At 41.0% G+C, this 23,229-nt stretch overlaps 1 long non-coding RNA gene across 5 annotated transcripts in view; it reads right to left on the minus strand.

Annotated features, from left to right (window-relative positions):
- Positions 1 to 4,132: 4,132 nt before the first annotated feature.
- The window catches only part of LOC146072255 (uncharacterized), a 66,615-nt gene continuing 47,518 nt past the window's right edge, over positions 4,133 to 23,229 (minus strand). For 4 of the 5 annotated variants that reach the window (XR_014473016.1, XR_014473025.1, XR_014473021.1 and 1 more), the window contains exons 5-7: positions 13,012 to 13,184; positions 11,647 to 11,824; positions 4,133 to 4,585 (exon numbers count right to left, since the gene is read on the minus strand). This is a non-coding gene — a long non-coding RNA (uncharacterized LOC146072255). Of the gene's footprint in view, positions 4,586 to 10,661; positions 10,882 to 11,646; positions 11,825 to 13,011; positions 13,185 to 23,229 lie in introns of all 5 variants that reach the window. The other variant, XR_014473015.1, reaches the window with a different exon arrangement.

Genomic DNA, 23,229 nt, shown 5'->3' on the forward strand with positions numbered 1-23,229 from the left:
CAGCTAGCTGTCAAAACTTTTGCTTTGAGCAGGCTTACATGCATGTGTAAGAAAGAATTTGCAGGGAGCCAATTCGGGCGAATACTGTGGATGTGGTAATAATTCATAGCACAATTTTCACAAGTTTACCCAATTGGGCAAGGTGTCGAAATCGGTCCAAAATCGCAGAGTGTATGGGCACCTTAACATAACATAGCCACCAGGATAAAGACATAAGGATAAATAAGGATTTGCCTATTCAGCCAATACATTGTAGTGATAGGGGGATAGCGCCTCGACCGAGCAGCTGTGACTGAGGGGCAGATTTATTAAGCTTGGAGAAGAGATAAACTGGAGATAAAGTGGAGAAAGGGTAAAAGGAGATAAAGCACAGCCAATCAACTCCCAACTGATTGGCTGTGCTTTATCTCCTTTTACCTTTTCTCCGCTTTATCTCCAGTTTATCTCTTCTCCAAGCTTAATAAATCTGCCCCTGAGTGAGCGCCCGATGTCGGAGCAAGAGGCTGCATGAAAGTAGGCTAAGGAGAGGGTGATCCATTGCGACCTGTGTACTTCATCACCTGTACAGAGCGGATTTGCCGAGACAGCCGCCCAGCCTGATGACGGAGGTCACTGGGAATCAGCTCTGTACCAGAGATGATGTACGGAGGTCTCCAGGAACCCGCTATGCAAATAATGGGGGAATCTGCTATGGGTAGCAAAAAAATAAATAAAAAACCCCCCAAAACATATAAACCAGCCACAATATACTTACCAACTTACTGCGCTGGCGGCTCATTGTGGTTTGAAATGGCTGCCTCCTCTCCTGCTCTGTGGGCGGTACAGATCAGCAAGTCAGTCCCAGGAGGGCAGGCAATAAATTGCACGCTGGGGAAAATGTCCCCTGATGTGTGCATTATGGACCCGATTAGATAGATTCTATGTGCAGGATTCATCTCTTGGGTCAGATCCGATGCGCACGGGAACGCGCATTGGGTCGGAGTGTATGCCAATCATGTGAGATTTGGTTTGATTGAATGATCCAATCTCACAAGTGAATTAGGAGGTTGTAGGGGCCACTACACCATATTTTACATGTTATGCCCACACTATGAATGTACTCATTGGATCTCTGGTGTAAATACACCAGAAACTTAAACCATGCTATCTTGATTAATAAATATTATATACTTCATGTTTTTCCGCCCACACTGATATCTGGACACCATCTTTAGTATGGGCAAGGATAAAACATGTTTTTTTTTTTTTTTCAAATGTTTAATCCATGAATAATTAATTTTAAAGTCTCTTATATTAAATGACTCTACCAAGAAATATGTTGTAGATTTTTAGAAATATAATATTGTTTTTAACTTGTGTAACGGAACAGGTGGGTTGGACTTCCTGTTTCTATCAGTGTGGGGTATAAAATACGTCACAGGTTACGTCACGTCTGCAAACCCACGTGTTCCTCCTTCTCCAACTGACTTCCATACGGGCTGGTCTGCCGCGGTCTACAACACGCTGATCCACCGTCATCTGGCAGCAGCCGCTGTGTACAAGTCAGCGGTCGAGCTTCTTCTCCCGCTGTGCGGCGTTACATACAAGCCGACTACTCTGGATGTCACATCTCCCACTTCCATCTACAACATCACGGGTAGAGCTTTGCTCCCCGCGTCACCAGGACTCTGCAATCGGGTTGAACTTGCCACCTGCTCCCCGTCCCAGCATCTATCCATAATCGGGTGAGCCTGTATTTCATCAGAAGCTCCCCAATCCTATTACATCTGCGGAGGGTGAAGTATCTCAACTTATTTTCTGTACCCAGTGCCCATTCACGGCATTTGACTATTATACTAACCAGCTAACTGACGTTGCTATTGGCTGCCTACTTCCATTCATTTCATCCCCCATCTCATTCCATAACTCCATCATCATCATTTCTATGATTGCTACTAACCATTAATCACTCCTAGGAGCTCCCACCAAAGTTTGCAAACGTGACCCCCTTTCTCTTGATGGCCATTTAAGCTACATGATTACTTGCTGCCTGTTTTTATATTCTAATATTGTTATTTTTATATGCTTGTGTATACTCCTTTTATTTTATGTATAAAATATTTTTATAATTTCATAATAGTGTGTCCAGTGTCCATCTGTCCAGTGGTATATTTAACTATTTAAATCCATCTAGCAGCGCAAAGTGGTTTAAAGAACATACACTCCTGGGGTATAAAATACACCAGCATGTACAATCCTTTGCATACCTTGAAACACTACCATTTAGGTTCATAATGCATTGGTCCAAGCAGAGGAGTTCCCCTACTTTGTCATTCCACCATCAGGAACAACTTGAAGATTTCCCCAAACACCTGGAACCTAAGGGAAATCTGGCACTCCATATTCATGTTGTCATGTTCGAACTTTGTTAGTGTCAATTCATTTTTTTCTTGTACCCATCAATAGGGTGACATGCCCATCTTTTACAAAAAAATTCTGTATATTTTTTGGAGGTGTGCTCAAATAAAAGCCTGTTTTTAAGAAAACCAGATTCGTCCATCTGAAAGATACCTTTATGGAAGTCTCCTTCGCAATGACTGAGTTTCGGGGTATGTATCATTCTTGGTCGTAACCTGTGCAAAGATACCTTTACAGCAGTGGTTCCCAAACTGTGTGCCGTGGCTCCCAGGGGTGCCACGGAGTAGTTGCAGGGGCGCCCTGGGTTGGTGGTCCAGGACAAATTCAAATTATATATAGTTAATGTAATAAGGAAAATCAGTGCTTGTGACTTCCAATTATAAAATATGTGGGTAAACAGAAGTGAATCATGTTTCTCACCACATAACTGGACCTAAGGATGACATATAAGCGCAACTTATTTAATTTAATATTTTTTTCTAAAGCTCATGGTATCTAACTTTTGGCCTAGGGGTGCCGTGAAAAAAATTCTGATACTCTAGGGTGCCGTGATTCAAAAAAGTTTGGGAACCACTGCTTTACAGGCTTTATTATATGCTTTATCTTGTGAGTAATGGTACGATTTCTTCATTATAAACATGCCTTTATGGGAACAGGTACTGGACGGGGTCGACGTCGGGTAAAAACATTGTCAAAACACCGACAGCTGGGTTCCCGAGGGCCACCTGCTTTTTTTCCCTCGTGGGGGTCCACGAACCCCATAGAGGGAGAATAGAATAGTTGGCGAGCGTAGCGAGCCACCGTGCCCAAAAGGGGCATTGTTACACTCACCATACAGTCTGAGTCCGGCCAGTCGGGATCCCGACTTTCGGACGCCTATACCACACCCTATGGGAACTAAATCATATGTAGCAAAGACACTGCCATCTTGAGAAATTTGGAGTCAAGATTGAAAGCCCATCGGTTGACTCCTTACATTCACCATACCAGGGGAGTTCCTTACATTATTTACTATATACATCATAGCACCAGTGTGTATCCTATCTTCTGTTTTATATTGCAATTTTTGAAGATGGTGACCTTCATTAGTGATAGATGCGGTCAGGCTGCTGTGCCCGAAAGTAACACACCACTACCCATTTTTTGCTGGTTAAATGCCCACTTGCAGGGTCTCATCCCTGGCTTAATACTGGTGTCCCATCTCCATTGCTGGTTAAATGCCCACCTGCAGTGCTCTCTCCCTATTATAATTGTCAGGAGGATGCCGCCCCCTCTGTGCTCATCCAATGCCCACCTGAATTGCCCCATCCCTGGCTTAATACACCCCATCTCCAGTGCTGACTAAATGCCTCATTGCAGTGTCTCATCCCTAATTTAATTTTGGCGCCCTGTATCCAGCGCTGGTTAAATGCGCGCTTGCAGTGGCCTCTCCCTGTTTTAATTGTTGGGAGGGAGCTGCCACCTCTGTGCTCGTCCAATGCCTGCCTGAAGTGCCCCATTCAGAGTGGTCTGTAAATCAAACAATGTAGATATTGTGAAATCCATGTGATATCAATCCCCAGTCAGTTATTTTTTGACTTATTCATCGAGGGTTTTTAGGATCTTCTGTACCTGCTGCAGCAGCTTTTGAGCTGCTGTGGTTGGGAAGGTTAGGTGGAACAAGAATTGTATAAGCATAAAACTTTTGACCGTCTGTCGGACAGGCCTCAAGGACTAGTCATAAAGAGGCCAAATATAGTGTAACTTTTTCATAATTAAAATTTATTTTCCACATTGAATCACTACCCTAATTCAAACCATGTTATTCTGGGTTGACCAAAACATGAAAAAAATTACCACAAAAAGAAAAAATAATAAATATAAACAATCGTTTTATGTAAACTGTTGAAACACTTAGATACTGCTTGCATAAAATATTTAGCTGAATGCCAGTAAAAGGCAATGTAAGAAACCTGGGGTGGAACATGTGCTTAAAATTAAGCAGTGTATCTTTGGTTTTGTTATAATAGACACAACAAAAGCAAATACAATTTTTTTTATTTTTAGACTTCCATCTTCAAGAACTTTTCTCCCATGGCACACCATCTCTCTTCACTCAGATAAAGAGATTGCTTGTTAGCTGGTCCATAAATCAATCACTCCAGTCACAAGCCATAAGGCTGCTAGGTACAGGAATTTCAAGATTCCGCTGGAAAGAAAATAGACATACAGTATTATTTCAAACTATCTGGTATTTACAATTAAATCTGTGATGAAGCTAGATGGGTTGGGATCATTTAGTCTACAGCATGATGGTCGACACCATTAGGTCGACATGGGAAAAGGTCAACAGGTCATTAGTTCGATGGTGTCTAGGTCGACTGGTTTTTGACCCGAATGTCAACACAGTCGACATGAACACAGTTTAAAGTGCACCGCATCACCTCGCAATGCTTCGGACACTGTGCCTTGTTATGCTTGGCACACTATTTTATTCTCCCACCACGCCATAGTGGATGGTGGGGCATGAAATACCGCCTGTCGGCACCTCGGCTCAAAAAACAGTGAAAGACCTGTCAAACTAATGACCTGTCAAACTAATGACCTGCCAAACTAATGACCTGTGGATTTTTCGCATAGCAGGCAGATGTACCAACATTTCAAGAGCCATCAGTCCCTATCAAGGAGCACAGTTTGATTAAAGAGACCGTTGGGTCTTGAAATGTTGGTACATCTGCCTGCTGTGAGAAAGATATCTATCTAAATAGATATAGATATTTTCTATATATATATCAAAAAAGGATCACACTTGCATCAAAAAACATGCAGCCACTGGGGTGTCCTCCAGAACCAAAATAGTCCCTAAACATAGAAAATATTATGAAGCACTCTCCAGCTTAATACTGCAAATAAAACATTGCTGCAATTGTTAATCAAACTTGCATCATAGTATGTAGTGGTTTGAAAGTAGGTTTGGCCAAAGCCTGTAACACTAAGTACAGGTCCCATGGTGTCTTTGGAGGTATATATGGTGGTTGTATATACGTAGAACACCCTGGATAAAAGTACGTATATCTGGAAGAGACGCCATCTTCCTTTGGAACCAGACAGAGCTGAGATATGCACCTTAAGCGAGGCTAATCTTAGCCCCATATCTAAACCTATCTGTAAGAAAGCAAGGACTCTAGCTGTTGTAAACACTTTCGTATTATACTTGCGGGATGCACACCAGGAGAAATAAGTGTGCCACACCTGGTAATAAATCCACGCTAAGGCGGGTTTACGAACTTTGATCATTGTTTGGACGCTAGTAGAAAACCCTTTGTTTTAGTATGGCAGTTTCAAGTGCCACGCTGTCAAAGACAGGTGCTGAAGATCTGGCTCTAACAAGGACCCTGGCTGAGCAGGTCCTGTCGTAATGGCAGCTGTACTGACAGGTGTTGTAGGTCTACGTATCAATGATGTTGAGGCCAGGCCGGGGCTATCAGTATACGATACCCACCTTCCGGTTTGAATTTCCTGACTACTCTGCATATCATAGATATGGGAGGAAAGACATGAAAGATGAAACATCCGTGAAGCTGGCTTGAGGATCCCTGGATCGCGACACGTACACTGAAGTTGTGTTGTTGTGATGGGTCGACAAGAGATCCATATCTGGGAGGCCCCAACAGCTCACCAGGGGGGGGGGGGGGGGGGGGGGGAAAGACTTCTGGGTGGAGTGACCACTTTACCAGATAAACGTCATGCAGACTTATGAAGTCTGCTTCCCAATTTACAATTCCTGGGATTAACACAGCCGACAATGCCAGTAGATACTGTTATTTGTTTATAGTTTCTTATATAGCGCAGCAGATTCCGTTGCGCTTTACAAGTGTTCCTTCCAAGTTATAATTCTGGACACCTCTCGGTGCACTGCGGGTGCCCCCCTGATGCTTTATGTATGCCACTGCTGTGGCATTGTCTGACCTGACGTGTACAGGTCTGCCTTGGAGGTGATCCCGTGATCGAATGAGAGCGTTACACACTGCTTGAAGCTCCAGAACATTGATGGACAGGTGTGCTTCTGAACTGGACCATATGCCTTGCAAGGACCGGGATTCTACTACCGCTCCCTGGGCTCATAGGCTGGCGTCGGTAGTGAGGAGAATCCAATCTGTGAACCAAAATGGACGTCCCTGGTTCAGGTGAGGTAGCCACCAATGGAGTCATTCGAACTTCTGGAGTCAGCATCATGAACATAGTCCATATGTGCTGAGGTTGTCTGTCCCATTTCTGAAGAATTAAACATTGCAGAGGATGGGAGTGAAATTGTGCCCACTTGACCATGTGGAACATTGACACATTAAACCCAGAATTCCATTGCCAGGTGGATGGATACTCTGGGACTTTGTAAGAATAAACGTAATCTCTCTTGTAGAGATTGACACTTGTCCATTGGTAGCAACAGTTTCAGTGCCTGGGAGTATAGGAGGGCTCCAAGGTGCAGGATTTGCCATGACTGAGTGAGGGAGAAATTTCTCCCAATTGAGGATCCAACCGTGCTGTTGGAGAACAGCAATCATTGTCTGGAAATGTGCTTATAGTACTACTGGTGACTGGGCTACCAGGAGCAAATCTTCCAGATATGGAAACACTGATCCCTTGTTGATACAAATAGGCCGCCAAGACTGCCATGATTTTGATGAAAAACCGGGGAGGCAGTGACCAAGCCAAATGGAATGGCCTGGAACTGAAAGCAGTGGGACAGGATAGCCAACCAGAGAAATCTCTGGTGTGAAGTGAGGATAGGTACATGCAGATAAGCATCCTGTATGTCTAGGGAGACCATATAATCTCCCAGTTCTAATGCTTGAACTATTGATCGCAGGGTTTCCATGCAGAAATTTTTAAAAATTTGTTGAGCGCCTTTAAATTTAATATGGGCCTGTAAGTCCCGTTTGGCTTTGGAACTAGGAACAGGGTGGTGTAAAAAACAGATACCCCGCTGGTGCTGTGGGACTGGTATGATTACCTTAGACTGCAACAGGGATCATAGTATTAGTAATAATTGTTCCGTTTTTGCAGATTGTGTGGGAGGCCTGTGCAAAAGCTTTTGTGGGGAGGCTCTTTTGAACGAGATAGAGTATCCCCTTAACAGGACTTCTCTCACCAGGCATCTGCCTATGTGGTGAGCCACTGCTGCGTGAAGTGTAGAAGCCTACCTTCCACTTCGGGTTCCCCCTATGGGAGGCCCACCCAGTCTTCCTGCAGCTTTATCTGATTTATTTGGGGTTGTCTAGTGGCCCAGGGTTGTTTGGGCTTACACTTTGTTGTCTTGGATGTAGTTGAGGTGCGAGGGAAAGATTGACCTTTCACTTTACCTTGGGGACGAAAGGACCGAAAGGGTGTACAGTAGCTTTCGGTCTCTGTGGTAGAACTGTGGGAAGGCATGCAGATTTAGCCGCTGCTAGCGAGGATAACATTTTAACAAGTTCTCTCCCGGACAAAACCTCCCTTACAAAAGGTAACATCTCTAGCGTCTTTTTGGACAGTAGGTCAGCCTTCCAAGGGCGTAGCCTAAGGATACGACATGCCAAGAGAGTTCACAGACGCCTTTGCTGCAAGGACCCTGCGTCTGACAATGCCTCCATGATGTATAGTGCGGCCTGTTTAATATGAGACACGCACAGTCTGGCATCTACTGATGCGTTAGAGGGTAGCTCATCTTCCACGACCTGGAACGAGTCTTTGGACCGTTCCTGTGAGAGTAAAGATGGCCTTAAGACAGTGTTCCATATGCCTATCCATAGGATCCTTTAGTGAGGATCCTGTGGCAAACGGAGTACTGACAGCTTAACCAGTCTGGTAACATGAGAATCTACCAGGGGAGGAGTTTCCAATAATTTGCAATCCTCTGATGGTAAAGGGTATCTGGACAGAATTCTTTTAGAGATAAAGGATTTCTTGCCTATGGCTTCCCATTGGTCAGTGCAGCTCTCCATTAAGTAATCCGAGAGTGAGAATTGTGCTTTGATAACCTTTTGGTTTTTTAAAACATCTACGTTTTGCCACAGGCTCGGGCTCATCAGTGTCAGCCATTTCAGCCTGTACCATGGGTGTCCCCGACACCCATGGGATGTAAAATTGCATCCCCGTAATCCCCATCTCCATTGTTATCATCGTCATCCCAATTATCATAGTCATCTCCCATTGTGTTATATTCTAACAATGGGAATAATGGGGCAGAAGCAATAGGGAGTTGATTTTTGACAGGTTGACTTGTTGCAGGCAGCAATTTCTGCATAGCCACCGTTGTCTGTGCAAGAGGCTGAACAGTGGTTAGATAAGGAATCTACCCATGGTGGAGGGGTGTGTACAACAGGTGTAATTACAGGAGGCTGACTGAAGGCGATCCACTAAGATACCCAGAAGCTGCTGAAAGGCTCCCCAAGGAGGCTCCTGTACAGCCACCAGGGCAGATTACTGGCCAGGTGGAATAAAGCAATTGACATATTAACCTTCCTGGATAACATCCTGCTCAGACAGGCCTGCAGCACAACCCTTACAGGATAAGCGTATGGGAGACTGAGTGTGCCCCCATTTAGAAGTCATGTTGAAAACACACAAGAGGAGGGTAATATACACAATAGGTATAGCCTTGGTAGTAAAACCTAGAGTAGTAACACAGCAGTATGTGACCTGTGAGGATAAAACCTGACTTCTGCCTCAAAATGTATGAGAAACGTAAGGGACAGCTATAAGCAGGTACAGAAAGAAAAACTCAATACCACTTAAAGTATTTTAGCTGAGGCAAATATTTGCCAATGTACCACAATCAACAACTTCTATGGAAACTAGTGGTATGTGAGTGCCTGTAAAAGCATTACAGCTGTGGATGGTTTTACAGGGGAGACACTACTCGCAAGTCCAGGAGACTAAGCTGCGCTGCTGAAGATAGTTGCCTGTCTCTGAGGGAGCAGGGAAAGCAGCTTTCAGGGCCGGAAAACTTCAGGAGATGGCGCCCAAAGCTGGGAGAGGTGCTGCAGGCTGGCACCGCCTCCCCTGTACTGGACATCCCCCACATGTGCTAGTGAGCCCCAATAAGAATGGATGTAGACATCCAGCCTGCGCCCCGATGGTCTAGTGGAGTCCCTGCCACAAGCAGCAGTGTCCACCACAGCTGCTGCGGCCCGCCTCCCAGCTTGACCGCAATTTGAGCGCTCAGAGAGCCTTACCTGCCCGTGTACCCAGCCATGCTGTCTGAGGTTTTTGGTGTCCGCCGGTCTCCTCCTCTGCTGAAGTACCCCTTGACTAGAGTCGTGGGGGAGTTTCAGTGCCGGCAGGGGTGATGGAGCTGCTGCACTGTCGTCAGTAAGACTGGTAGCGCAGGCAGCCCAGCAGCGGTAATGCTGCAAGGAAACAAGAAGTTCTGTGTAAAAATAGTAAAAAAGCTTCTTTGGGATTGCCTCAGGCAACGCCTGCTGAATAAAAGGTGCTCCAGCTTCCTGCTGGCACCAACAAATGGAAGCAGGGTTATAGGGATCAGAAGCCGTGCATCCTGGGAAATCTCACCATGAGTACAAAGCAAAAGAGTTGTACCATTACAGTCTTGGAAATAAGTACACAGGCAGTATCTAAAAGACACCTTATAAGGGGAATATTATGGATAACGTTCGGTTTTAATTTACATGAAATTCACTTTGACTCATTCATGTGTATTAATATATTTCGCAGTAAAAAAAACTCATTAAGTGTTACATTTTATTGTGAATGTTCTTTTACTTATGGTGCGCCACACCAAGACAATTATTTTCTTTCAATCAGGTATGGAATCATATCTTTGCAAAATATATGTAAGGAAGATCTCTGAATGACCCTCTATTACATAGGCCCTTCAGATGTTGTGAAACGACAAATCCCAGCATGCATTGCCTCAGTTTTGCTACAAGTGGAGTGCTAAAACTGTGACAAGGCATGCTGGGATTTGTAGTTTCACAACATCGTCTATTATGTTGATTTTTCAAATCTTATTACTAATGCCCTTTGGTGTGCTGGGGGTTAAATCCCCCTCCCTTGCAGCACCTGGGGGGGCATTACTAGTTTGATTGAGCAGCTCTCACCACTGTTTTTATGCGGAATCATACAGCACAACATAATGCTCTGATTGTTATGGGGAAGCAGAAATCTGGTTTACCCCAGAATTTCCAATTATTAGGGTTTTAAATAAAAGCAAAAAAAGGATCATTTATCAATTATGGGGAAAAACATAATCTAGATACGTAAAATGTAGAAAGCATATTTACTGGTGTTTTCAAGTCCATGAAAATCTTTCATCAGCTTCATAGACTCAATAGTCTGCAGCAATGTACCCAATGCCTATTTGTAATGTCCACCACAAAGCCATCTATAATATCTTCAGTGTGTGTAGACATTGCCATCCTCTTGCAACTTTGCCAGTTGATAAAGTAAGCCATTTTCTTTCAAGTACCCAAAAAAAGTAAAATATTTAAGAGAGTAGCTGCCCTAGTGAGAACAGGAAAGTTTTTTATGGTTAAGAGCAGTGGTAGCCAACCCTAGCCCTCGAGAGCTACCAACAGTTCACATTTTCTAGACAACCTAGCTGCTGCACAGCTGCACTCATTAATCACTGACACATTTTAAAAGATACACAGATGGAGCTAATTAGCTCACTTGTGATTCTGTGAGGAGACCTGCAAAACATGCACTGTTGGTAGCTCTCAAGGACTAACATTACTTTTAAGGTGGCCATACAAACGCAGATTATCTGCAGATCTGTTTGGTTGGAACAAAAACATGGTTATGTATGAAAGCAAATGACAGTTAACCATTTGCTTGGAAATGCTGGAAAACTGACAAACTGTCACTCATACAGTACATAACCATGTTTTAGTTCCAACAAGCCAGATCTGAAGATAAATCTTACTAGTGTATGGGCAACTTTAGAGAAAAATAAAGAAAAAATTTGGATTTTAAAGGGAGGCAAGCAGTGAAATGAAGTCTAGAAAATAATAAGACAGCATAATGCCATGGCGCATGGCACCAAAAAGCACAGCCTACTGATTGCTGAAGGGATGGTGACAATTGGCTAAACCAAGCACATTAAACTATCCGGATATTGCAGAAAAGTAAGCTGGATGTGGAACAACCAAAAATAGTTTGAGAGATTACATTCTGAAATACAAACAAGATTTGAAATGAAACCAAGCTGTACATTGGACAGATTACGATATGAAAGGAAGATGGTTATGTGAAATGTGCTATATTTACCTGTGCATTGCAGTAAACTTTTTGTACAGCATCAGAAAATAAATCATCTGCAGTTCTGAATCCTTAAACATACTTGTAATGTCCACCACCATGACATCCATAGAGATTTAAAACGTTGACTCTCTTGCAGCATTGCCAATAGATGAAGCAAACCATTTTCTTTCAGGCACCCCAAACCCTAAAATATACAAGAGTAGTAAGTAAGAAGAGCTAACAATAATAAAATCTAAACATAAAATGGTACTTGAGTATTATCACAGCACCCAAGTTTCCTATGTACGGCACCGTAGGAAAATCGCATCGGCCATTTTAAGCGATTTTTTTAATGTAATTTATTCACTGCTCTGTATGCCCCGGGGGATCGCATCACACCTCCCGCAAAATCGCCTGCAATTTTATAGGGTGTGCGATGCCATGACATTACCTATACCATAATATCATTGTTTTACATCCAATGTTTTACGTACCCAACTATCCACGCCACGCTTCGGTGGCGGAACGTGTCCTCCGGCATTTACATTCCACCACTATCCACGTCGGCACGGAATTGATTTTATATAGTGTGGTGAGCGCAGCGAGCCACCGTGCTCGAAGCATGGCGAGCGCAAACGGGTTACTTTACATGTATTCCGCTGCGCTCGCCACGCTTCGGGGTGGCGTGGATAGTGGGGGCCTAAAACATCATTGTATGCCATACAATTATATTATGGTATAGCTAATGTAATGGCATCGCACACCCTATAAAATCGCATGCAATGCGATTTTGCGGGAGGTGATGTGCGATTCCCCGGGGCTGAGAGCAGTGAATAAATTACATAGGAAAATCGCATCGCACAGCCCTTAAAATGGCCCATGCGATGCGATTTTCCTACTCAAAATAGCCCACTAAGCAAATTGCCTAGTGGGCACCGTGATATAATACACAAGCACCCATAAAATTGCACGTAAAATTGGAAAACCCCTTAAAGGATGTCAACATACAGAACTGAGTAAAAAGTGGTTCTAATCTTGAAGACCAAGAATGGGAACCTCTTATTACAATTAATTATGGAAAAGCGGGTACATTACAATACTGCAAACTCTAGAAAGGTAGCTTACGGCACATCACCACATATCATGATGCCATACGGTTGTTTTTTTTACTGTAATATTCATAGAAAACTTTGTATATTAAGTACAAATAAGCTAGACATAGGACTGAAACTGTCAGGAAGGTAGCTTAGAGCATAGCATCACAAAGCAGGATGCCATACTTCTGGTTTTATGATCCAAATAGTCGTAGAAACCTTTGTATATTAAGTACATACAAGCAGGATATTTAATATGAAAAGCTAGTCATGTGAACTTAATACAGGATATATTTACCTGTGTAACCCATAACTTATTGTCTGGCAGCTTCAGGGACTCATTAGGCAACACAAGAGCTGTCCATAACATCCAGTGTTTGAAGGCATCGGCTTCCCTTTGCAACATTTCCAATGGATCAAGCGCTCAATTTTCTTTCAGGTAACCCAATATAACAATAAGCAATAGCGTAGCTGTGAGAAGTAGAAAAGAAACACTCAATCTCAAAACAAATGTAAAACTTCAAATTGTAAATAAATGGCACAACTCTACAGGAAGTCTACGCTTTATGTAAGGCAACGTTCAAAACTGGGTCCACTGAAAACTTGGACCATTAGGCAGATTGGGAATGCTTTATTAGGATAGGATATTAGGATATTTTAAGTACAAGCAAGCTGGATATGGGAGTGGAAACTTCAGGTAGGCACCACAATGCACAAGGAAATGTAAAACTATTAAGATTTTAAATTAAAGCAAGCTGCTGCTAAGAATAAAATGTTAGGATAGGTACCGTGAAGTGGGGCACAGCATAATGCTCTACTGATGGTTGTGGGGTGGCAGAAATCTGGTTTAACCCAGTATTTTAAAATTTTAGGGATTTAAATAAAGGATAGATGAAAATGAGGTGGAACATTAGGAATGGAACCATACAGCCTAATGCAATGTTGCACGGCACCATACGGCACAACATAATGCTCTACTAACAGTCATGGGGAGGCGGAAACCTGGTTTAACCCAGAATTTCAAAATAGTAGGGATTTAAATAAAGGATAGATGAAAAGGGGGTGGAACGTTAGGAATGGGATTATACAGCAAAACATAATGCTCTACTGATGGTCGTGGGGATGCAGAAATCTGGTTTAACCCAGAATTTCAATATATTAGGGTTTTAAATAAAATATAGATGAAAATGAGGTAGAACGTTAGGAATGGGATCATGTAGCAAAACATAATGCTCTTCTGATAGTCGTGGGAAGGCAGAAATCTGGTTTAACCCAGAATTTCAAAATATTAGGGTTTTAAATAAAGGATAGATGAAAATGAGGTGGATCGTTAGGAATGGGAACCATACAGCATAATGCAATGTCGCAGGGCACCATACGGCACAACATAATGCTCTACTGATGGTTGTGGGGAGGCGGAAACCTGGTTTTACCCAGAATTTCAAAATATTAGGGATTTAAATAAAGGATAGATGAAAATGAGGTGGAACGTTAGGAATGGAATCATACAGCAAAACATAATGCTCTACTGATGGTCATGGGGAGGCAGAAACCTGGTTTAACCCAGAATTTCAAATGATTATGGATTTTAATAAAGGATAGATGAAAATGAGGTGGAACGTTAGGAATGGGACCCATACAGCATAATGCAATGTCGCACGGCACCATACGACACAACAATGCTCTACTGATGGTTGTGGGGAGGCAGAAATCTGGTTTTACCCAGAATTTGAAAATATTAGGGATTTAAATAAAAGATAGATGAAAATGAGGTGGAACATTAGGAATGGCATCATACAGCAAAACATAATGCTCTACTGATGGTCGTGGGGAGGCAGAAACCTGGTTTAACCCAGAATTTCAAATGATTAGGGTTTTAAATAAAGGATAGATGAAAATGAGGTGGAACGTTAGGAATGGGATCATGCAGGAAAACATAATGCTCTACTGATAGTCATGGTGAGGCATAAACCTGGTTTAACCCAGAATTTCAAAATAGTAGGGTTTTAAATAAAATATAGATGAAAAGGAGGTGGAACGTTAGGAATGGGATCATACAGCATAATGCAATGTCGCACGGCACCATACGGCACAACATAATGCTCTACGGATGGTTCTGGGAGGTGGAAACCTGGTTTAACCCAGAATTTCAAAATATTATGGTTTTAAATAAAGGATAGATGAAAATGAGGAGGAACGTTAGGAATGGGATCATACAGCAAAACAATGCTCTACTGATGGTTGTGGGGAGGGAGAAATCTGGTTTAACCCAGAATTTCAAATGATTAGGGATTTAAATAAAGGATAGATGAAAATGAGGTAGAACGTTAGGAATAGGATCATGCAGCAAAACATAATGCTCTACTGCTAGTCGAAGGGAGGTGGAACCTGGTTTAACACAGAATTTCAAAATCGTAGAGTTTTAAATAAAGGAGAGATGAAAATGAGGTGGAACGTTAGGAATGGGATCATAAAGCAAAACATAATGCTCAACTGATGGTTGTGGGGAGGCAGAAATCTGGTTTAACCCAGAATTTCAAAACATTAGGGTTTTAAATAAAGGGTAGATGAAAATGAGGTGGAATGTTAGGAATGGGGTCATACAGCAAAACATAATGCTCTACTGATGGTTGTGGGGAGGGAGAAATCTGGTTTAACCCAGAATTTCAAAATATTAGGGATTTAAATAAAGGATAGCTGAAAATGAGGTGGAACGTTAGGAATGGGATCATACAGCAAAATATAATGCTCTACTGATTGTTGTGGGGAGGGAGAATTCTGGTTTAACCCAGAATTTCAAAATATTAGGGATTTAAAAAAAGGATAGCTGAAAATGAGGTAGAACGTTAGGAATAGGATCATGCAGCAAAACATAATGCTCTACTGATAGTCGTAGGGAGGTGGAACCTGATTTAACCCAGAAATTCAAAATCGTAGGGTTTTAAATAAAATATAGATGAAAAGGAGGTGGAACGTTAGGAATGTGATCATACATCAAAACATAATGCTCAACTGATGGTTGCGGGGAGGCAGAAATCTGGTTTAATCCAGAATTTCAAAATATTAGGGATTTAAATAAAGGATAGATGAAAATGAGGTGGAACGTTAGGAATGGGATCATACAGCAAAACATAATGCTCAACTGATGGTTGTGGGGAGGCAGAAATCTGGTTTAACCCAGAATTTCAAAACATTAGGGTTTTAAATAAAGGGTAGATGAAAATGAGGTGGAATGTTAGGAATGGGATCATACAGCAAAACATAATGCTCTACTGATTGTTGTGGGGAGGGAGAAATCTGGTTTAACCCAGAATTTAAAAATTTTAGGGATTTAAATAAAGGATAGCTGAAAATGAGGTGGAACGTTAGGAATGGGATCATACAGCAAAACATAATGCTCTACCGATGGTCGTAGGGAGGCAGAAATCTGGTTTAACCCAGAATTTCAAATGATTAGGGATTTTAATTAAGGATAGATGAAAATGATGTGGAGCGTTAGGAATGGGATCATACAGCAAAACAATGCTCTACTGATGGTTGTGGGGAGGGAGAAATCTGGTTTAACCCAGAATTTCAAATGATTAGGGATTTTAATAAAAGGATAGATGAAAATGAGGTGGAACGTTAGGAATGGGAACCATACAGCATAATGCAATGTCGCACTGCACCATACGACACAACATAATGCTCTACTGATAGTCGCAGGGAGGTGGAACCTGGTTTAACCCAGAATTTCAAAATCGTAGGGTTTTAAATAAAATATAGATGAAAAGGTGGTGGAACGTTAGGAATGGGATCATACAGCAAAACATAATGCTCAACTGATGGTTGCGGGGAGGCAGAAATCTGGTTTAACCCAGAATTTCAAAATATTAGGGAATTAAATAAAGGATAGATGTAAATGAGGTGGAACTTTAGGAATGGGATCATACAGCAAAACATAATGCTCTACTGATGGTCGTAAGGAGACAGAAATCTGGTTTAACCCAGAATTTCAAAATATCAGGGTTTTAAATAAAGGATAGATGAAAATGAGGTGGAACGTTAGGAATGGGATCATAAAGCAAAACAATGCTCTACTGATAGTCATGGTGAGGCGGAAACCTGGTTTAACCCAGAATTTCAAAATAGTAGGGTTTTAAATAAAATATAGATGAAAGGAGGTGGAACGTTAGGAATGGGATCATACAGCATAATGCAATGTCGCACGGCACCATACGGCACAACATAATGCTCTACGGATGGTTCTGGGAGGTGGAAACCTGGTTTAACCCAGAATTTCAAAATATTATGGTTTTAAATAAAGGATAGATGAAAATGAGGAGGAACGTTAGGAATGATATCATGCAGCAAAACATAATGCTCTACTGATGGTCGTGGGGAGGTAGAAATCTGGTTTAACCCAGAATTTCAAAATATTAGGGATTTGAATAAAGGATAGCTGAAAATGAGGTGGAACGTTAGGAATGGGATCATACAGCAAAACATAATGCTCTACTGATTGTTGTGGGGAGGGAGAAATCTAGTTTAACCCAGAATTTTAAAATATTAGGGATTTAAATAAAGGATAGATGAAAATGTGGTGGAACGTTAGGAATGGGAACCATACAGCATAATGCAATGTCGCACGGCACCATACGACACAACATAATGCTCTACTGATGGTTGTGGGGAGGCGGAAATCTGGTTTAACACAGAATTTCAAATGATTAGGGATTTTAATTAAGGATAGATGAAAATGAGGTGGAACGTTAGGAATGGGATTATACAGCAAAACATAATGCTCTACTGATGGTTGTGGAGAGGGAGAAATCTTGTTTAACCCAGAATTTCAAAATATTAGGGATTTAAATAAAGGATAGCTGAAAATGAGGTGGAACGTTAGGAATGGGAACCATACAGCATAATGCAATGTCGCACGGCACCATACGACACAACATAATGCTCTACTGATGGTCGTAGGAAGGTGGAAACCTGGTTTAACCCAGAATTTCAAAATATTAGGGATTTAAATAAAGGATAGATGAAAATGAGGTGGAACGTTAGGAATGGGATCATACAGCAAAACATAATGCTCAACTGATGGTTGTGGGGAGGCAGAAATCTGGTTTAACCAAGAATTTCAAAATATTAGGGATTTAAATAAAGGATAGATGAAAATGAGGTGGAACGTTAGGAATGGGATCATACAGCAAAACATAATGCTCAACTGATGGTTGTGGGGAGGCAGAAATCTGGTTTAACCCAAAATTTCAAAACATTAGGGTTTTAAATAAAGGATAGATGAAAATGAGGTGGAAAGTTAGGAATGGGATCATGCAGTAAACATAATGCTCTACTGATGGTCGTGGGGAGGCAGAAATCTGGTTTAACCCAGAATTTCAAATGATTAGGGATTTAAATAAAGGATAGATGAAAATGAGGTAGAACGTTAGGAATAGGATCATGCAGCAAAACATAATGCTCTACTGATAGTCGTAGGGAGGTGGAACCTGGTTTAACCCAGAATTTCAAAATCGTAGGGTTTTAAATAAAGGAGAGATGAAAATGAGGTGGAACGTTAGGAATGGGATCATACAGCAAAACATAATGCTCAACTGATGGTTGTGGGGAGGCAGAAATCTGGTTTAACCCAGAATTTCAAAACATTAGGGTTTTAAATAAAGGGTAGATGAAAATGAGGTGCAATGTTAGGAATGGGATCATACAGCAAAACATAATGCTCTACTGATGGTTGTGGGGAGGGAGAAATCTGGTTTAACCCAGAATTTCAAAATATTAGGGATTTAAATAAAGGATAGCTAAAAATGAGGTGGAACGTTAGGAATGGGATCATACAGCAAAATATAATGCTCTACTGATTGTTGTGGGGAGGGAGAATTCTGGTTTAACCCAGAATTTCAAAATATTAGGGATTTAAATAAAGGATAGATGAAAATGAGGTGGAACGTTAGGAATAGAATCATGCAGCAAAACATAATGCTCTACTGATAGTCGTAGGGAGGTGGAACCTGGTTTAACCCAAAATTTCAAAATCGTAGGGTTTTAAATAAAATATAGATGAAAAGGAGGTGGAACGTTAGGAATGGGATCATACATCAAAACACAATGCTCAACTGATGGTTGCGGGGAGGCAGAAATCTGGTTTAATCCAGAATTTCAAAATATTAGGGATTTAAATAAAGGATAGATGAAAATGAGGTGGAACGTTAGGAATGGGATCATACAGCAAAACATAATGCTCAACTGATGGTTGTGGGGAGGCAGAAATCTGGTTTAACCCAGAATTTCAAAATATTAGGGATTTTAATAAAGGATAGCTGAAAATGAGGTGGAACGTTAGGAATGGGTTCATACAGCAAAACATAATGCTCTACTGATTGTTGTGGGGAGGGAGAAATCTGGTTTAACCCAGAATTTTAAAATATTAGGGATTTAAATAAAGGATAGATGAAAATGAGGTGGAACGTTAGGAATGGGAACCATACAGCATAATGCAATGTCGCATGGCACCATACGACACAACATAATGCTCTACTGATGGTTGTGGGGAGGCAGATATCTGGTTTAACCAAGAATTTCAAATGATTAGGGATTTTAATAAAAGGATAGATGAAAATGAGGTGGAATGTTAGGAATGGGATCATACAGCAAAACAATGCTCTAGTGATGGTTGTGGGGAGGGAGAAATCTGGTTTAGCCCAGAATTTTAAATGATTAGGGATTTAAATAAAGGATAGATGAAAATGAGGTGGAACGTTAGGAATGGGATCATACAGCAAAACATAATGCTCTACTGATTGTTGTGGGGAGGGAGAAATCTGGTTTAAAAACAGAATTTCAAAATATTAGGGTTTTAAATAAAATTTAGATGAAAATGAGGTGGATCGTTAGGAATGGGAACCATATAGCATAATGCAATCTCGCAAGGCACCATACAGTAAAACATAATGCTCTACTGATGGTCAAGGGGAGGCAGAAATCTGGTTTAACCCAGAATTTCAAAATATTAGGGAATTAAATAAAGGATAGATGTAAATGAGGTGGAACTTTAGGAATGGGATCATACAGCAAAACATAAAGCTCTACTAATGGTCGTAAGGAGGCAGAAATCTGGTTTAACCCAGAATTTCAAAATATCAGGGTTTTAAATAAAGGATAGATGAAAATGAGGTGGAACGTTAGGAATGGGATCATAAAGCAAAACAATGCTCTACTGATAGTCATGGTGAGGCGGAAACCTGGTTTAACCCAGAATTTCAAAATAGTAGGGTTTTAAATAAAATATAGATGAAAGGAGGTGGAACGTTAGGAATGGGATCATACAGCATAATGCAATGTCGCACGGCACCATACGGCACAACATAATGCTCTACGGATGGTTCTGGGAGGTGGAAACCTGGTTTAACCCAGAATTTCAAAATATTATGGTTTTAAATAAAGGATAGATGAAAATGAGGAGAAACGTTAGGAATGATATCATGCAGCAAAACATAATGCTCTACTGATGGTCGTGGGGAGGTAGAAATCTGGTTTAACCCAGAATTTCAAAATATTAGGGATTTGAATAAAGGATAGCTGAAAATGAGGTGGAACGTTAGGAATGGGATCATACAGCAAAACATAATGCTCTACTGATTGTTGTGGGGAGGGAGAAATCTAGTTTAACCCAGAATTTTAAAATATTAGGGATTTAAATAAAGGATAGATGAAAATGTGGTGGAACGTTAGGAATGGGAACCATACAGCATAATGCAATGTCGCACGGCACCATACGACACAACATAATGCTCTACTGATGGTTGTGGGGAGGCGGAAATCTGGTTTAACACAGAATTTCAAATGATTAGGGATTTTAATTAAGGATAGATGAAAATGAGGTGGAACGTTAGGAATGGGATTATACAGCAAAACATAATGCTCTACTGATGGTCGTGGGGAGGGAGAAATCTGGTTTAACCCAGAATTTCAAAATTAGGGAATTAAATAAAGGGTAGAGGAAAATCAGGTGGAATGTTAGGAATGGGATCATACAGCAAAACATAATGCTCTACTGATGGTTGTGGAGAGAGAGAAATCTGGTTTAACCCAGAATTTCAAAATATTAGGGATTTAAATAAAGGATAGCTGAAAATGAGGTGGAACGTTAGGAATGGGAACCATACAGCATAATGCAATGTCGCACGGCACCATACGACACAACATAATGCTCTGAGACTGATGGTTGTGGGGAGGCAGAAATCTGGTTTAACCCAGAATTTCAAATGATTAGGGATTTAAATAAAGGGTAGATGAAAATGAGGTAGAACGTTAGGAATAGGATCATGCAGCAAAACATAATGCTCTACTGATAGTCGTAGGGAGGTGGAACCTGGTTTAACCCAGAATTTCAAAATATTAGGGATTTAAATAAAGGATAGATGAAAAAGAGGTGGAACGTTAGGAATGGGATCATACAGCAAAACATAATGCTCAACTGATGGTTGCGGGGAGGCAGAAATCTGGTTTAACCCAGAATTTCAAAATATTAGGGAATTAAATAAAGGATAGATGTAAATGAGGTGGAACTTTAGGAATGGGATCATACAGCAAAACATAATGCTCTACTGATGGTCGTAAGGAGGCAGAAATCTGGTTTAACCCAGAATTTCAAAATATCAGGGCTTTAAATAAAGGATAGATGAAAATGAGGTGGAACGTTAGGAATGGGATCATACAGCATAATGCAATGTCGCACAGCACCATACGGCACAACATAATGCTCTACGGATGGTTCTGGGAGGTGGAAACCTGGTTTAACCCAGAATTTCAAAATATTATGGTTTTAAATAAAGGATAGATAAAAATGAGGAGGAACGTAAGGAATGATATCATGCAGCAAAACATAATGCTCTACTGATGGTCGTGGGGAGGGAGAAATCTAGTTTAACCCAGAATTTTAAAATATTAGGGATTTAAATAAAGGATAGATGAAAATGTGGTGGAACGTTAGGAATGGGAACCATACAGCATAATGCAATGTCGCACGGCACCATACGACACAACATAATGCTCTACTGATGGTTGTGGGGAGGCGGAAATCTGGTTTAACACAGAATTTCAAATGATTAGGGATTTTAATTAAGGATAGATGAAAATGAGGTGGAACGTTAGGAATGGGATTATACAGCAAAACATAATGCTCTACTGATGGTTGTGGAGAGGGAGAAATCTGGTTTAACCCAGAATTTCAAAATATTAGGGATTTAAATAAAGGATAGCTGAAAATGAGGTGGAACGTTAGGAATGGGAACCATACAGCAAAACATAATGCTCAACTGATGGTTGTGGGGAGGCAGAAATCTGGTTTAACCCAGAATTTCAAAATTTTAGGGATTTAAATAAAGGATAGCTGAAAATGAGGTGGAAAGTTAGGAATGGGATCATGCAGTAAACATAATGCTCTACTGATGGTCGTGGGGAGGCAGAAATCTGGTTTAACCCAGAATTTCAAATGATTAGGGATTTAAATAAAGGATAGATGAAAATGAGGTAGAACGTTAGGAATAGGATCATGCAGCAAAACATAATGCTCTACTGATAGTCGTAGGGAGGTGGAACCTGGTTTAACCCAGAATTTCAAAATCGTAGGGTTTTAAATAAAATATAGATGAAAAGGTGGTGGAACGTTAGGAATGGGATCATACAGCAAAACATAATGCTCAACTGATGGTTGCGGGGAGGCAGAAATCTGGTTTAACCCAGAATTTCAAAATATTAGGGAATTAAATAAAGGATAGATGTAAATGAGGTGGAACTTTAGGAATGGGATCATACAGCAAAACATAATGCTCTACTGATGGTCGTAAGGAGACAGAAATCTGGTTTAACCCAGAATTTCAAAATATCAGGGTTTTAAATAAAGGATAGATGAAAATGAGGTGGAACGTTAGGAATGGGATCATACAGCAAAACATAATGCTCAACTGATGGTTGTGGGGAGGCAGAAATCTGGTTTAACCCAGAATTTCAAAACATTAGGGTTTTAAATAAAGGGTAGATGAAAATGAGGTGCAATGTTAGGAATGGGATCATACAGCAAAACATAATGCTCTACTGATGGTTGTGGGGAGGGAGAAATCTGGTTTAACCCAGAATTTCAAAATATTAGGGATTTAAATAAAGGATAGCTAAAAATGAGGTGGAACGTTAGGAATGGGATCATACAGCAAAATATAATGCTCTACTGATTGTTGTGGGGAGGGAGAATTCTGGTTTAACCCAGAATTTCAAAATATTAGGGATTTAAATAAAGGATAGATGAAAATGAGGTGGAACGTTAGGAATAGAATCATGCAGCAAAACATAATGCTCTACTGATAGTCGTAGGGAGGTGGAACCTGGTTTAACCCAAAATTTCAAAATCGTAGGGTTTTAAATAAAATATAGATGAAAAGGAGGTGGAACGTTAGGAATGGGATCATACATCAAAACACAATGCTCAACTGATGGTTGCGGGGAGGCAGAAATCTGGTTT

This window comes from Crinia signifera, chromosome 1 (genome assembly GCF_055691185.1).
Source record: "Crinia signifera chromosome 1, ASM5569118v1, whole genome shotgun sequence".
NCBI classification, from domain to species: Eukaryota; Metazoa; Chordata; class Amphibia; order Anura; family Myobatrachidae; genus Crinia; species Crinia signifera.